The sequence below is a fragment of the Lygodium microphyllum genome, chromosome 24 (assembly GCF_053477565.2).
Source record: "Lygodium microphyllum isolate KBCC chromosome 24, Lygodium_microphyllum_v1.1.10, whole genome shotgun sequence".
NCBI lineage: Eukaryota > Viridiplantae > Streptophyta > Polypodiopsida > Schizaeales > Lygodiaceae > Lygodium > Lygodium microphyllum.
This window is the reverse complement of record NC_141158.1, coordinates 100,352,970-100,371,192: the sequence shown is the minus strand read 5'-3', so window position 1 is coordinate 100,371,192 and position 18,223 is coordinate 100,352,970.

Sequence of the window (18,223 nt, the reverse complement as noted above, 5' to 3'; positions counted from 1 at the left end):
GCTCAAATCGAGATGGCTCTAGCCAAAGAACCATAGAGAAAGCCACAACTTATAGCGAGAGATCAGCCCTGACATGCAGGATAAGGGCAAGAGCACAACCAAGACCAAGAGCTAGTCGAAGTCAAGATAGAGCTAGCACGGTTGCAGGAGTTGGTAAAGAGACCCACTAGACCGCATATCCAATGTGTGCACTGTGGAGGCAACCACATCCCTACCGAGTGCCAAGATCCAAGATCCAGGCCTTATGCAAATTGCCGAAGGTTTGGCCACGACACAATGCATTGTCGATTGCCAAGAAGGTTTCCTTACGCACAGCAGTACAACTCACCAAACTACGAGAATAAGCCACCTAACTTCTTTGAAAGAGAAGCCCCATTGGCCCTTCTAGCACCTAATGATGCAAAACTAGTCATTCCTAGATTAGAGATCAATCCCACAGGCATTCCCAAACTTCCTAGACCCTTCGTGACACATCCACCGAGTGATGCTCCCATCCACTACGTGGAAGAGCCCAATGACGAGGAGTCATATGTGAACCCTTACATCTCGTATGATGAAGAGGGTAATCCGGTCCTCATGGACTATCAACCAGTGCCGATGATGGGATTAGGAAGGGGAACAGGCAGAGGTTTTTCAGGGCCAACCCAAGACCTAGTCACGTACTGGACTTGTGGTCACCCTGATCACATATTGACATGATGCCTAGAAAAAGAGCAAGCTTATAGAGAGAGAGCTGATCTCAGGTGTGCTGAGTGCGACATCACCCATCCCTTCAGGGAATGCCCTAGACAAAATCCGTCCTCAAGCTCAAGCAATGTACCATCAATACCTTTGGGGCTGTTTGGCATTGAGACATTCGACAACAAGGATTACACCCATCCCACTACATGTCATGACACATGCACAAACGCGACAAGTTGGCATATCACTACCTGGGCCTAGCAACCTAGACGCTGCCTCAATAGGGAAGAAGATTCATAGGCGAAGAAAGAAGAAAACCGACACTAAGATCATTCTCAAAACTGATGGAGAGACAACGCTAGTGAGTGGCACAAAGGTAACTGATGCTAAGGCTGAAACCACTACTCCGAAAACAGTAGAGAAAGGGAGTGCTAAGGTAGGGTAGTACCCCGGCCCAAAGCACCAATTAGAAGCAATTGAAAAGGTCAAGGAGTGGGTAAAGGAATCCCAAGAGAACCTGAAGGATGCTGAGGCCATCATAGAAGACGGAACTGAGGACTTCTCTAATGTGAGCGCCCCAATCTCACCCTCTCGACCAAGGTCAAGAGATGCGCCTATGCCACGGGCAGCACCACCCAGGAGAAGCTTAGGAGCCATGGGCCAGTAAAGCACCCAAGGCCAATGGCCTAGAGGTGTGGAAATGGAGGAGAGACAAATGACGAGTAACCTCCTCACGACATTAAGAACCACCCCACTAACCCTGAGCCTAAGAGACCTACTTAGGCAGCATCCGACGCCTTGGCTGGAACTAAAGCACTGGGTGGAGGAACCAACTAAGCAGATTGCTGCTAACCTGCATTAGCATGATCCAGTCACACAGATACCAAGCTTGATGTTGCACAGTGCCTAAATCTCTGCATGTAAATTATTTTTGGGAGGGCACCGAGATGCACGCTATGCTACCTATGGCTAGGAGACATGACGCGGAAAGGAATCGTAGACAAAGGCCTGCCAGGGGTTAGTGTCTTGAGCTAGACAGTCTTACAGGCCTGGGGAAACCCTCCCGTCTCAAGACTGCTAGGTTCAATGTCACACTAGCAAATGGAATGAAGGTAAGGACGTTCGGAGTTTTAAAGAATTGGCTAGTGAAGATTGCAGGTGTCCGGTTCTCTGTACACTTCATTGTTATGAAGGGAGTGGACTATGACATCCTACTAGGCCGACCCTGGATGAGCAATGCACAAATTGTCGAGGACTGGGACAACGGTCTAATCTTCTTAGGGAATCGGAAGGAAGCACTAAGGGTGGAGATGGATACCTAGAAGACAACACCTATTGATCTAGATGTCATCTCAGCCACATTGAGGGGTGACACGCAACCAACCACATCGTATGGGATGCTAACCAAGTATATCCCCTGCCCTGAGGATGAGCGAGATTGGATGCATGTCCTTGCAACCATTGGTCTCCCATTCTCAGACGATGAGGAGGAGTATAAGCAAGCCGCACAAGCCATGTGCATGCCAGATGAGGAACACTCAGTACCACTCTGCATGATGGCAAGGAGTGCGTGTGGTCGGCCCAAACCTAGCACTTTCCATGTCCCAAATAATGAGCTATAACTCCAGGAGACCCTAGAGTATTTGATAGGCAGATTGGCGGGCAATCCTTCCGCTAATCTCTTGCCCCTCAGAGACCTCCTAGGTGAGCATAAGTGAAAGTGCACTAAAGTTTATGACCTAAACTTGCTATACAATTGGGTTCTAGTCACCGACGAGAAAGATGCTAGATAGGAGGACCCAAGAGACGACGAGCAGTCAAGGAGTGACGGTTCTGACAATGAATATGAGGATTGTTCCTTCATCAGTGAGGAGAGCGAGGAGGAAATGAATATCGTGGAGTACAATATTGATGGAAGGGTGATAGTGCAAATAAGAGCAGACTCCAGGCCCCAAGAAAGGAATGTGAGCATGCTGGAATTGCCCAACCACCAGTGGTATCTGTGTTTAGGACAAACACACCTACTGAACTACAACCACCCGGGGAGACTCCTTCCTCTAGTGAGGGTTGTGAGTTCAACTCAAAGTCTGAAGTCAGTACAAAGAGCGACCCTGAAATACCCATGCCATCCAAAACCAAAAGCACTAGGGGGGACTTGCCAGTCCACCTAAAGCGCAATCAACTAAAGGAGCAAAGAAAGAAATGAACAAAAGAGTCAGACGCAGAACGACAAAAGAAACCGCAGGACATTAGGGGAGTTTTGAGGTCTTGAAAATGCCCTGTAAGAGATCCTAGAGAGAGAAAAAAATTTAAGAAATAAAATCATTTTATAGAATTTTTTAAAAGGTTTATATTTTGATAAGTTAAAATATCAAAATTCATAAATAAGTCATTGTTGTGATATTCTCGTGGTCACATCAAACCTAGAAATCTAGGTTGCCATAAAGTTGGCAAGGTTGTCATAATGAAGATCTTACCTCTCCTCATTAAAGTGAAAAGTAATATTCAATTTGAATTTTGGTGGATACTCGATTGCCTCCCTCCATCGTTTCTCTCTTCTTTTTTTCTCCTCCTTAGAAGTCTCTTCTTTGTTTTCGTTCTTGCTTCTAATCATATCCTTAGCTATCGATCAATCACCCAATGATCTCTATAACTTAGCTATGGATCAATCATCTAATGATCTCTGTAGTTCTCATAAAAGGCCTCTCTATCATCTTCATATTGAGTTGGACAGTGAGTATGAACCAATAAGAAAGAGAACAAAATCTATCACGATTACAGAGTCTATGAAATATATACTGAGGTTTGAAGGTAAGAAGAATATTGATCTTTGGTTACATGGAAAGCTATATCCCAAATATCCTAGCAGAAATAGCACTCCTCCTTTCTATAATAGCTCATCATTAATGAGGTTTATTGGTGATGGCTACAATGGATTTTTAGGTTATACACTTAATCTTGTGCAGAAAAGGATATCCTTAGACTAGAGAATCATCTTTTGATGAAACACAATATAGAGTTGTTGCAGAAGCTAGAGGATTGTCAACAAAAAATTCATTCATTGGAAAAGCGTATCAAAGCTTATCAACGAAAGCAAACTTTATTAGGCCTTTGAAATCGACAAAGAGCTCTTAAAAATATTGAGAATCTCAAACGAGGAGGAGGAGGCTGTGGTAAAAGAATCAAAGCAGCAAGGTATATTTTTTTTCACTTGAAAAATGTTAAATATGGCTTTATTTAAACTACTTGCATTGATTTGTGATGTTAATTTTGCTTAGATCTCTTCTACAACCAAATGCAAGTGAAAGAGATTCTTTAAAAGCAGCTCAGTTTTATTATCATCTTCTTCCTTCAGTAGTTTCAAAGGATATTTTGGAGAAGAAGAAATTTAAAAAGGCAAAGAAACAATGCTTGGAGTCATTTGTAAAGGATCATTCTTTGGATTCTGAGTTAGTACAGAAGACACTGGATAGTATTGGTATCAGTCGAGATGCTTATATGCAACTTTTCCAGCTTTTACAATCAAATATGAAGCAAGGATAGGTACGCAATTGCATACTTCCGAAGCCATTTGTGGTTAGGACTATCAGACAGAGAGTTAATAACAAAGTGATGGAGATTCTAGGTGAGCCTTTTCATATCAATGCTAGCTTCAAGGGCAAGAAAAAGGAGGTTACATTCAATGAATTTTTCAATATTTTCCTTGACTTGCCCACCCTACAATGCTTAATGATCAAATTTTATGACTTGTCAGTAGCAGAGGCACAGGGAGTGACTAGATTTGTGATTAAACTTGATGAAAGTGAGATTCTGAAATGCAAAAAATTGGAGAGAATCTCTATCACCTTGATGAATAGAGCACTTTCGTCAGGTCATTGCAATCACTCAACATCATTTAGTGTTCAATCTGAATATAACATCTAGTGGCTAGGAGCATTTGAGATAGATACTGAGAATTTTGATATACTATATTGGGTTTTTCATCAAACATCAATACCTAATGTTATTCAAAGGCAACAAGCAGGAGAAGAGCTATTTGTTGAAGGATTTGGGAACTACAGGATTGAGTGGCATATAGCTGGTGACCTAAAGACACTCAAATGTATGTATAATGTATCAAAGGGAGCTAACTCGAGATCTCCTTGCTTATACTGCATGTCACCAACTACAGAGTTAAACTCAAGCAATTAGAATAGAGCTCCCTCCAAGCACAATAAGGATCCACAGTTTAAACCAGTCTTGGACATTCCTTTAGCGAATGCCCATATTTGTACACTTCATGCACTTTGCAGGATAATTGAAAAGCTTGTTCATCTCTATATAGGATTTGCATGGAAGCTGAAGCCATTATCAACTAGAATAGATGCTATAACAAAGGTTGAAAAAGTTCTCTCTGCAATTGGTTTGCATGGTGGCAATGTTGTTATTGAACCAGATCTTCAAAAGTCTATGGATGGTAATTGTATCCCAAAAAAGCCATCTATTGGTGGAGTGAAGGCTAGAAGGTTTCTAGGCTTTCATGGGAGACTTGGCAAGATAAACTCGAGAAATGGCGGCTCAACTATTAAATTTAATCAGTGGAAATCCCTACATAATGCAATTAAGGATCACACTGATAATGGACAAGCTCGAAATAGAAAAGCTAAATTTTGGGAAACACTAGACAAAGTGTTTTTTTATTGTGATAAGACTGAATGGAATGATGATGATCTCAAAGACTTTAAAAACCAATTGAACCTTTTCAAAAAGGCGATGACAGAAGCTTGGGGTGATCAACACTTTACTCACTATATGGTAAGAAGTTTGTATATGTTTGTTTCTTCATTGTCGAACTCATATAATTTTTTTTAATAACTTTCTTTATTTGTTGACTATGCAGCATATTCTATACAATCATGCTCCATACTTTATTAAACAATATGGATCTCTATCTATCTGGTCAACCCAAGGTATGGAAAAATCACATTATCAAGCAAGAACAAAATATTTCAGACACAAAGACATGGAGGTGGAAGACACAAAGCCAACAGTTTATTAGAGGTCTTTCAATGGTTCTATCGACAAATTTGGCATAAATTCAAGCTTAAAGATACAACCACATCAAGCAATACATCATCTTTAGTAAGGACTATACAAATTTTTACCCAAAGAAGAAAAGATAGATATTTAAATTATTGCGCAAAGCAAAGATTTACAGAATGGTTACAAACCAAACAAAGAGTTGGGAAAATATGGGTTTCAAGAAACCCTTAATCTTTGGCATCTTCTAGTCTGATTGTGTTGCAAAAGAGTCCTTAGTTTCAGGCACCTCAACAGGGCCTTCAAAGGAGTCCTTGGTTTCAGGTAGCTCGACAAGGCCTCTAGAGGAATCTTTTGTTTCATCCCACTCAATAAGACCTCTATATTTCAAAAACTCTTGTTTCTGATAGCCTGGAAGAAGCTTCAAATTCTTACTATCTCCTACATAAGAGAGCAAATAGGAGCCAAGAACTCCAAAATATCCAGCTCTAGATCCACTGTATCCAGGCATGAAGCCAAAAACTCTTATGGGTTCTTCCTTCTCCACCAAAATGATCTTGTCCAAACCTCTGCTGAAAACTTGAGATCCAATTACCTTTGAGATAGCTCTCAAAGCCATCATTGGTAGACTTGGAGAGCTTGAAAATCTACTATGATATATTACGATTATTTGATTGTTTAAGTTTCCAATATAATGGCCAAGGCTTTGATTTTTTCCAAGCTTCATTGGCCTAGAGCCCTTGGCCCTTCCAAGAAAGTTGTCCAGATCTTCAATCTCAATCTACAGAACAAACCACAACAGTACAAGATATAAGATATTTATCTATAATGCATAATAAAGTCTAACATAAACTCAATGGGTAACTTCGAATTATATTTCATACCTTAGGGTGTTCGTCTTCTTCAAGAAGACTATCATCATAAAGATTTATTGAGCTCTTGGGCTTCTCATCTGATGGAGACTTCAATCTCTCTTCATACCCTACATCATCAATATGAAGTTTCTTCTGGACCTGCAAGAACTCTTCTTCTGTAGGTAGCCCCCCCTTTTCGTATTCTATGATCTGATTAATACATGTATGTAAGGCTATAGAGCTATCTTGGAAATTATCTCCCTCAACATCAAGACTTGCTAGTGGTTCTTGTTCATAACCTATAAAATTCATGTCATTTTTGCCCCAACCTGCAAGGATTGCTAAGCAAGAATCTTCTCTAAGATCAAAAAGATGTTGAATATCATTTAGCAACACATATCTCTTCTTGTTGATAAGATAAGTGAGAAATGTTGGAACACATGCAAGAGGACCTTCTTCATCAACCTGTGCACTTGGCTCGATCTCCTTTTCTTCCACCATTGTGATATTGTCAATCTTGAACAAACCTACATCAAAACCTTGGACAAGTTGATTCTCAACATCTTCTTGGAACATCTCCTCCTTCTCTTTGACCTCCTTATCCATACTTGCAATATCCTCTAGCTTTCTCTGTTGGTCTATATCTGGAGAAGAATTTTCCATGTACTGAAGATACACAATAAATCCAACGTCCTTGTGGATCAGAAGGCATTGGTGTTGATACATGTGGAAAGGGAAACATGTTTCTTTCTTTCTGAATTCCTCATCAATGAGGTTGAACCTGCCTAGCAAAGTTGACCTGGATGTACTGGTGGCTCCCATGACATCACTATAATGAACAAATTCATTGACTTCCAAACCTTGCACATGTCTATCATAAAAACATATGTACTCCTTAAGTTTATCTTCAAGATCCTCCAATAACTCCTTCAAATCAAAAGGAACATTGAAAATTTCCCTGATATAGCCAAGCTTGGAAGAATTTCCAGTGGTGTGTAAGAAATCAAAGAGCCTATCATCAGATGTCTCAATTATCTCCTCCTCATCCATTCCTTCCAGAGATAGCTTCCTCTTTGTCATCTTGATCAGGAAAATATTTATCCCTGAAAACAAAGCAGAATAGAACCAATATCCAATAAAACAAGATGGAACCATGGAAAGAGGCCCCAAAATTGCATTTTCCAAGATTAAAAAATCAAAAAAGGAGAAAAATTTTTAGTTGACCGGTGAAACGTGAAAATTAAAGTGTCCAAGGCAAATGCCTGTGAAGAAATCCCGTTTCACCAGACACTACCTTGAAGACGAAAATTATTTCAATATCTCACCGGTGAAACGCGATACTTAGCAAAATATCACTGACAAGGACATTGTTTCGCGTTTCACTGGTCAAAAGATGCAAATCAAGAAGAGAAACATGAACTATAAATTAATTCTATGGAAACACAAAAATTTATGATAAAATCCTTTCTAGATAAGCTATGCTGCTTTTAAAAGATACAAAGCACATAACATCTGTAATTATTCAAGTGTTATTAAAAATTCTTTCTATATTAATCAAATTTATTTTGTTAAAATACTTGTAACAAAAAAAAATTGTTACCTATCAAAGATTGTTGAACTGCTCTCCACACAGGAAGCAAGGACCTTGAAGGGAAGTCGAGACAAAATTTCGGCAGAAAAGAAGACAATGTCGGAGAAATGGCTTTGAAATGCTTTTATATTGACCATTAAGCATGTGGTGATAGTTCCAACGAAAAAGTTTGTGTAATAATGGAAAAATACGTGCACACGTGTCTCACTTAACACACCATATCAAACTCCTCATAAGACGTGCGCACTCTCTTTTTTCGAAAATATGTCACACATGTGTTACATAACACTTTTCCAAGTTAAAAAATTTCTGGTAAGCGAGAATACGTCACACATGTGTTATTAACACTTTGCCAGGAACGTTGAGTCCATAAAAACTTCACCGCCTTCGCCTTTCACCGCATTTCCAGCAAGCAAAAAACATTGCTACTCCGCCTTTACCTTTGGTGTTCCTTCCAATCTCCAAGCATTTCACTGCTTCCCCAACAAAGGAAACCTTCGAGCATATTGTCGTCATTAGGCTGAGATTGTGAAGAACAAGCTAAAAAGAAGGTATGGTTTCTGCATCTTGCTTTTCAATAACAGACTCCATTCAATGCATTCTTTTGATACTTTTCCTTAATCCTTTATGTTATTATGAGCTTATCAGCACTACAAAAGAATTTTTTCCACAGTGGGAGCATTCCTTAATGTTGTGGAGATTTAAGGAAATCTTCAAACTTCTTCCCTAATTCTGTGGATATTTTATGTAATTTTAAAAGCTTTCCTTAGATCAAAGCTCTTTTTTCTTGGTTTTGTCGATTTCTATGCTATTCATGAGTTGTCCGGTGAAACGCAAAAATAAGGTGCTTCAAGGAGGCCTCCTGGCTTAAATTCGTGTTTCACTGGACACAATGGACAACAAGTCCGGTGAAACGTGAAAAGAAGCAGCTGCAAGGAGGCGCCTTGCTTGGCACTCGCGTTTCACTAGACATGCTCGAGAAAAATTCAGTTGAAGCGCGAAAATGATGTGCAGCATGGATACCTCTTGTCTGGGACTCGCGTTTCGCTAGACATGCTGGAGAAGAAGTAACATGTCTTTTTTTGGCAGATGGCTAGGACTAAGGCAACAGCAAGAAAGGAGAAGATTGATCCTAGGGATTTAGCATCAAAGATTCATCAGTCTTCAAAGCCTCAGAAGCTCTCTAGAAAGTCAAAGCCAAAGAGAAAGTTTTCTCAAAATGTCAGGTGCCTAAGGGAGATTAGGAAGGCAGTAAAGGCTCTTGACAATGCAATTCCAAAGTTGTCTTTTCAGAGGCTTGTCAGGGAAATTTGTGACAAATATAGTTTGGATAGTTTCAGATGGACAAGAACAGCTCTTAATTGTATACAAGAAGTCACAGAGGATTTTTTAGTTAAGTTTTTTCAAGATGCCTATATTTGTGCTGCTCATGCTCATAGGCTCACACTCATGGACAAGGACATGGTAATTCTTAGGAGGCTAAGATATAGATTTTCAAAGGTCCTTGAGCCAATTCCCCTCACTAATATGAAGACATTTAATATCCTTAATGTGCCCCCAGCTAGGAGAAAGAAAGATGATTCTGGTCTCAGGGTTGAGGATATCACCCATGAGAAGGATACAAGGCAACTTGAAAAAGAGGAGAAAGCTAAAGAGGAACAGGCAGATAAATGGAGAGAGTATAGGAGGCAAAGGGTTGAAGAAAGGGAAACAGAGCAACTAGAGTCCTTTGAAAATGAGCTAGCCACCCTTCTTGAAGCAGCTAATCCAAAAGGATTCAGTGTGTTTTGTTTCTTACCTGGTGACTTAGGCAAAAGAACTGAGGTTATCTCCTTTGATGCTGTATGTGTTCAGATTCTTAAGGATAAAATAAGAGAAGTAAATGACAGTATTATTCTTGTTGGCCTAAGGTATGTCCATCCATAATTACTTATACTTTTTGACATTTTTTTAACAATAAGATTTTTCTTGTTTATACTCACTATTTCTATGCCTTTTCTAGGTGTATAATGCATGAGTTTCCTTTGGATATACAACAAAAAATTGAGGTTCTTGATCCATCTATCTCATTCTTTATGAGGAACGAGCTTGATACAAGTTTTATTGAGCACTGGCTCAATTTGATTGACTTCGATACTTTGAAGCTCCTTATAATTCCATATAATGAAAAGTAAGTGATTCAATATTCTATTGGAGTTTTTGAGATTTTATCCTACTAATTTGTTGAGATATCATTGCTTTTAGTTCTCATTGGAGCTTGATTGCAATAGACCTTGTGGATAAGCAATGCTTTTTAATCAACTCTATGAAAGGAAGCCATGGAAATGCTAAATTGTAAGTTATATTATCCAAGGGCTCCTTGATATTTCAATTCTTTTTTTTGTAAGTACTCTAAATTTCAACATATTTTATATACAGAGGTGCCAAAAGATTAATTGAAGAGCTAGAGAAAAGACCCCCTATGCCGTCTGATTTGCTTGCAACAATGCAATATGGACAAGTTGCGGTAAGTTATTCATTAAAATAATTGAAACATGAGTTTATTCTATGAACTACCATCCGTCCTCTTTATAGTTTTACTTTGTGTTGGTGGTTGCAGTGTTCCCATCAGGATGATAGCCATTCTTGTGGAGGGTGATTGCAAATGTTAGAAGAATGGTTAACTTTGTTTATCTTAATGATGATAAACATGTAAAGGTAATATGAAAGATGCTAAACTTTAAGATAGATATTAATTGCAAATAGTCTTTGAAAAATCTGGCAAAGGAAGGAGTTTTATTGATCCCCATTGGCAACGCCGCATAGGAATAACATAAGAATGGTCATAAAAGAATATTCCATTCTTTGCAAGCTCTGTCTTCTTTCTGTCTCTATACATTTCTTCTCCAATTGAACCATGTATAACATCAATAACATCAATAATAGATTCCACTGGTTGCCATTCCTCAAGATTAGAGGGATAGACATCTACAAGACAAACAAATATTGTAATGGAAAAACCTAAACCATGTTTAAGAAAGGAAAAACTTTAAGAATCAAATTCTTACAATTTGGTCTATGCATTGGAAGCTTTGAAGATCCAGGTTTCAAACACAGCTCTCTATGCATGAACACATGTTGCACTAGTACCTCTTTGATGCTATTCTTATTTGCTCCAAGCTTAAAATCTCGGATTCTGCCCTTCCAAGCAGAGATAAACGAGCTCTCATGTCTTTGCCTTTTTCCACGTTTTGCTTGTTGCATGGTGATCCAACTACCTTTGCTAATGATAGTAGGAATCCATCTTCCATCAGTTTGGAATGAGTTAAACACTGATATGGGTGTGATTTGGGAGCTTGGACGCCTTGTTGAAGGTCGAATTTCTGTATCCATGGTAGAAGAGAGAGATACATGCAAAGAGAGAGAGAGAGAGAGAGAGAGGACTAGGCTACCATAACGGAGGGAAAAACAATAGAGGAATAAAAGAAAGGAGGGAAAAAACTGAGAACCATGCTTTTCACCAATTTGAATTTCGATTACATCAATCATTATCATTAATCTAGAAACATCATTAAATAAAAGTAGCCGAGACTCTATGCCATTAATGCAAAAGATGTCATAATCACGAATATAAGAGACTAAAAATACATAATAAAAATACAAATTCGTAATATTATTATATTTATATATTTTTGTAAAATGATTTTTTATATTTTTTCAAATAGAAGTTCTGTTACGGAGGCTTTGCTCTTATTGGTCTAGAGCACTCTCTCTCCACATCCTAAAAGGCATTTTCAAGACCTCAAATCTCCCCTAATGCCTACCCAAATGCTTCACTAAGTTCAAGAAGGGTGACAGAGTGGTGGTCCTACTAGGAGCAAAGAGGTAAGGCTAGACCAGTGAACCTATTGAAGGACCCGCCAAGGTCAAGGAAGTCAACCTGGCAGGGAAAGATGAGAAGCCTTGGCATGTATTCATAGCAAACAACCTAACCAAGGATGAGAAGGCTAGCCTTGTTTCTCTCCTATGAGAGTACGTGGACGTGTTTGGCTGGTCTCTGGATGATCTTAAGGGAGTTGACCCCAGGGTTGTGATCCACAACATCCCTATGGTCCTTGACATTGTCCCTGTAAAACAACACCCTTATCCCATGAATCCAAATCATGCCCATGCAGTAAAAGAGGAGATTGATAAACTCATGAGAGCAGGATTCATCTACAAAATAGAGCACACGGATTGGGTATCACCAATAGTGATCGTTATGAAGAAAAATGGAAAGATCCGAGTGTGCATCAACTACAAGAAATTCAATGCCACTACAAAGAGAGATAACTACCCATTGCCATACACCGAGCACATGCTTGAGAGAGTGGCAGGTAAAGAAGCCTACAATTTTTTGGACGGCTCCTCTACAATCAAGTGCGAGTACACGTTGACGACAGGCACAAGACTGCCTTTGCTACAGAGTGGGGGATATTCGCTTACATTGTTATGCCCTTTGGGCTAATGAACGTGCCCGCAGCCTTCCAATGCCTGATGTGCACGATCTTCAAAGACATGCTCAGAAGTGAGCTAGAGGTGTTTGTGGACGATCTATGCCTACACTCTAGCTGGGTGGAACACTTAGAGAAACTATGTGTAGTCTTTGAGCAGTGTCGACTTTATAATCTCTCGTTGAACCCCTTGAAGTGCCAATTTTGGGTGAAACACGGATGCATCCTAGGGCATGTGGTGTCGAAGAACGGCATCGCCACTGATTTCTTAAAGATCAGGGTTATTATCGACTTGCCACCACCCAACAATTATAAGGGTGTTCGGTGCTTCTTAGGTCACACAGGGTACTATCGGCGCTTTGTACTGAATTATGCACTAAGAATGCCAACGTGCTTATGAAGAATTGAAAAAGGGGTGTTTGCCATTAAGAAATTTAGACATTATCTTTTGGCCATACCCTTCACCTTTCTTGTTGACCATCAAGCATTGCTCTATCTAGTGAACAAGCCTTGCGCTATAGGATGCATTGCACGATGGTTATTGCTTCTTCTAGAGTTTGACTTCTCTATGGTTGTACACAAAGGGAAACAGCATTACATGGCAGATCACATGTCTCACATACCCACAGGTGAAGCTGCTGGTGGATAAGGCATAATGGACGGCCTTCCAGATGTGCATCCCTTTGGCCTATTGAGTGACAAGGAATTATTCAAGGCTAATTTAACGCCATACTAGGTTGACGATGTCGTTCACATGCTCGAACACGGTCTAGCCCCGAGAGACCTATCGAGAAGGCCAAGCTTAGGAGGCTTATTGTGAAGATCCAACCCTATTAGTTGATTGCCAGCCAACTCTATAGGTTAGGGCAAGACGGGTTGCTACGTAGGTGTGTGTGCGAACATGAGATGCACGACATGTTGAGAGAGGAACACGCTGGAATCGCTAGGGGGCATTTCAGTGGAAATACGACAGCCCGCAAGGTGTTGCAATATCAACTATGGTGGCCCGTGATATTTCGTGATGCAGCTAGATTTGTCAAGCATTGTGATGAGTGCCAAAGGACCAAGGTCCCCATGCGGAAGGACAAAATGGAATTGACCCCTGTAATAGTACGACAACCTTTCAAGAAATGGGGCATTAACTTCATCAAACCCATTAGTCCTGTGGCCCAATATTCACAAGCTCGATATATCATCGTAGTAACTGACTATTTGATGAAATGGGCTAAAGCAAGATCCACAAGGAAGAATGACACAAGGACCACAGCAAAGTTCTTATGGGAGAAGGTCATCTCAAGATTTGGTTGCCCTATTGAGATAGTGAGCAACCAAGAACCCACGTCATCAATGAGGTGATTGCCCACCTGCTCTCAACCTTCTTGATCATCCATAGGAATTCTTCATCGTACTATCCCCAAGCCAATGGCCAGCTAGAATCAACGACTAAGATCCTAGTCAATGTGCTCACAAAGGTGGTTTCCACCTCTCGGAGTGACTAGGATAACAAGCTCATGGCAGCTTTATGGGCCTATTGAACAGCCTATAAAACGATTGTAGGATAAATGCCCTTTAGGCTGACATACGGAACCGATGCTATCTTGCATTTAGAATTTTTTATCCCTAGCTTGAGGATAGCGGTGTAGGAACATTGGGAAGGGAAAGAGGCCTGGACTAACCGTCTTATCGAGTTGGAACGCCTCACTGAAACTAGACTCATCGCGACCCACGCTCTAATTTGTGAAACGGCGCGAAGAAAGATGTGGTTTGAATGTCAAACAACGTGATTTTGACCAGGGCGACCTTGTGTTGTTGTACTCTGTGAAGGGCCATAAGCAGAAAATGAAGTTCTGAGGGTTAGGACCTTTTAGAGCGCGTGCCATTAGTAGGACGCAATGTCAAACTTGAAACACTGGAAGGCAAGGGCATAGGCTTTTTCAATGGCAGTCACGTGAAGAAGTACTACCCTCCCACACATCCTTTACATGAGCCCCCTATGATAGAGGCCCCTGTCAATGTCTGCGTCGCAACCATCACTGAGATAGAGGATGATGAGGAAGTTGTTACTCCAGCTTATTTATGAATCACGGCCATAGCCCAAAAGACACATTCTTTTGATGCTTTGATCGATGAGGGAGCTGACGTCAATATCCTAACCCATCCTCATTGGACCTTCATTGGTCAACCCCAATTGCAGCCAACCAACACTAAACTTAGCCCATTTGGGGGCGAATCCTATGCACTCCTTGGGAAGTGCAAAGTTATTGTCTCTATTGAGTCTGAAAGCTTGCCAATCATCTTCTATGTGCCACTCCACCAATAGAGAAGACCATACCTAAGGCTAAGGAGGGGGGTCATGATGTGTCACACTCCACTCAGCCCACAAAACACCACCCCACCAAACCCATTCCTAAGGTTAAGCAACCTACATTTCAATGGGTACTTAAACATCAAGGCAAGCCTTCCCACAATAAGCAAATGCAACCCCACAGACCTAGGAACTCTCATGCAAAGCCTAGAAAGCAGCCTAGATGCCAAAGCTGTAAACGCACCCTTAAGCCGCGATGGGTCCCCATAACCCTATTACGTGCTCAAGGACAATATGAGGGCAACAGCTAGATCTGGGTGCCCAAGATATCAGTCCTTAAGAACAAACCCCTTACACAGCTTGCGACCACACCTGCTTCAAGCAGTGTGTTCACTAAACAACTAGCCATACCTAAGACCCAAGCTGTCAAATCTATGACAACCACAAAGGCCGAAGCCCCAAAACCTAAGCCCATCTATCAACCAAAGCCTCAACCCGCTGGCTCTAAATCAGCCACTACTGATGCTAGAGCAAAGTCTCTAGAGACTCGACCAATCAGCCCCGTGCAGCCTGAGCCCACTATGTCTCTCGAGATCTCACAAACCTATCAACTTATGCAGCAGCTAGATATCCCGCAATCATCTTATGTGACCGACTCTTGCATGCTCAAAGCAACTCACGATGAAGGTTGCACGTCTTCCACACCGCATGACACACAACTAACCTTCCAAACGGATGCTCATCCCAAGGAGCAATCTAGCAAAGCATCATCGCTAATGCATCCATCTAGTTCTGTTCCACCATAGCCACCAGCAAGTCTTAGACCTTCATATGAGCGACGCTCATTTCTGGCTATGGCCAAGGACCTTGCTATCAATTCAGGTGATGACTTGGTTACTTGCATTAAAATGCTGGACATCACGTTCATGACCTTCACCAGAAGTTATGAGCAGACCTTGGCCTTCTTGATGAGCCACTTGCTTCAGTTATCACTAGCGGTGAAGTCTCAAAGGAGCAAGCAATCACCAGTAGGATGCTGACCTCATACCGAAATATTGCCAGCTTTGCACTAATCCAAGAGCTTGAAGAGCTTGTGAGTCTTGCAAACTCTACCTCTTCATTCTTACAGCAATGGTACACCTTACGCCTCCAATGGGAGTGAAAAGGTTGCCAAATTATGACAAATGCCGAGCAGAGACACGCAATCAAGGCTGCACAATATGATCCCATGTACGTAGCTCCTACTTCTTTTAGGGTTATGGCCATCCTGCGTAACAAACTGCTTGATGACTATTTATTGGCCCATCCTTACATCGACCAAGTCCTTACAGAAGAAGAGCTACACGTTGCTAGTTGCCTCAAATCTGGTGATGTGCTACACGATGTCCTAACGTATATCAAGCAAGCATCCATTAGACCGCATGAACTTGATCGTCATGCCCAATTGGAATACAACCCAAATTTCTACCAATGGTTGTTGTCAAACTAAACACACCATGCTGTGCTTTAACGCCCTTGCCTCATCCTATTCAATCCTAGGAAGGATTTTCATCTTTCCCCGGGGGAGGGGGTAAGGTGATCAGGAAAACATAACACAAAGAAAAAACATAATGAAGAGTTGAACTGCGCATAAAGACTTAAGAGTAAAGTGCACTTGGAAAATTCATGTCTTTTCTTTCGGTTTGTTATTTCTCAAATTTCACGTTCTCGTGTAGCTTTTCTAATTGTTCAATTCTTTCATAATGTCATAATTTAGTCTTTCATACCCCATCAATACTAATTATGGGTATTGTTGCATGGCAGGTACCCACAATGGCAGGACAAGAAAAAGGTGGTAAGCTTCCGTTCACAAAAGAAGAACAAGCCAAGTACATGATAGGTGTGGAGACAGGAGGATTTAATCAATTCACCTTCAAGCACACTCTAAACCTGGACAAAGCCATCCTAGAGGAGCCAGCAGTAAAGCAGCTAGTGGACAAGTGTACTCTCCGGAAAGTATGTGGAGAAAGTGGGACAAGCGGTGGATTACAGTGCTTGCACAGAGTTCCTGAGGAGTTTTGACGCTCGTAGGAACTATGGCATAGTGACAGTAAGAAGAGGGGATGTTGCCCACCATGTGGAGGTACCACTTAATGTTGAAGTGGTGGAGAAGGCCCTTGGCTTGGCCCCCAAGGCTATGAAGCATCATAGAAGAGACATATATGCCATGCTGGGGATGAACAGGAGTGAGGTGCACACAGTGGATGGAGTAAGTTTGGCAGACATCCCAAACCCGGAAGTAAAGATGCAAGTAAAGATGGTCCACGCCCTTTTCTCAAGATAGAGATACAATGCTTTGATGAACAAGATCAATGTCCCGATGTTGAAAAGCATAGCGGCAGGGTCCTCTAAGGAAGTGGATTGGAACAGGTTCATCATAAAGACCATCAAAACATAGCAAAGGCCCTTGCTATGGGTGCAACAGCAGCAGGAGGAGAGTCCCCAGCCTCTACAGTGAGATCAGTCAGCAAGAAGTCCTCTACCAAGGCTTCTACCATCAGATACGGTGGTGTACTAACGGCCATTATTCACGAGGCCACCAAGGAAGTAGGGGGAATTGAAGAGATAATAGCACCCTCCCAGCCACTGCACCATGAGGAAGACAGATCTAGTGAATGCACCATTAGTGACAGAGAAGAGCCTGAAACACCATCCACTCAAGCCAAAGCTAGGGCACAAGGAAAGGCGAAGATTGCCAAGATCCAAAAATAGAAGAAGGAAAATTTAAGCAAGGAAGAGAAAGCTGAGTTGAAAAGAGCACAAGAAGAGTCCAAGAGAATGGAGGAGGAACGAAGAAGAAAAGAAGAGGAAGAATTTGCAAGGATCAGAGAAGAGTCAATAAGAGCCGAGGAGGAGAGGAAGAAAAGAGCTGAAGATGAAGTTGAAGAAATGAGGAGGAAAGAAGCTGCGGATTTGGCAGAGGCAACTCACAGGTTCATGGAAGAGACCCATGGAGGGGAAGAGATGAGCCCGCATCATGAGGCTGGAGTTGGTGACAGTGTAGAAATAGCCCCGGTGATTGCAGGAAAGGGCAAGGCCCCACTGCACCCCCTCCCCTCTTCCCTTGTGCCACTCTCAACTAAAATCACACCCACCACGACACAGGAGTCGATGCCAGCTGTGGACATGGCTCAATTAATGGCAATGTTACAACTCCTAGGTAACAAAGTGGCAGAGATTGCCCCTGAAGCAAGAACAAAGAGGCTAGTTGTACAAATGCAGAATCACGGCAAGACCCTAAGTGGTAGAAGCTGGAAGCATC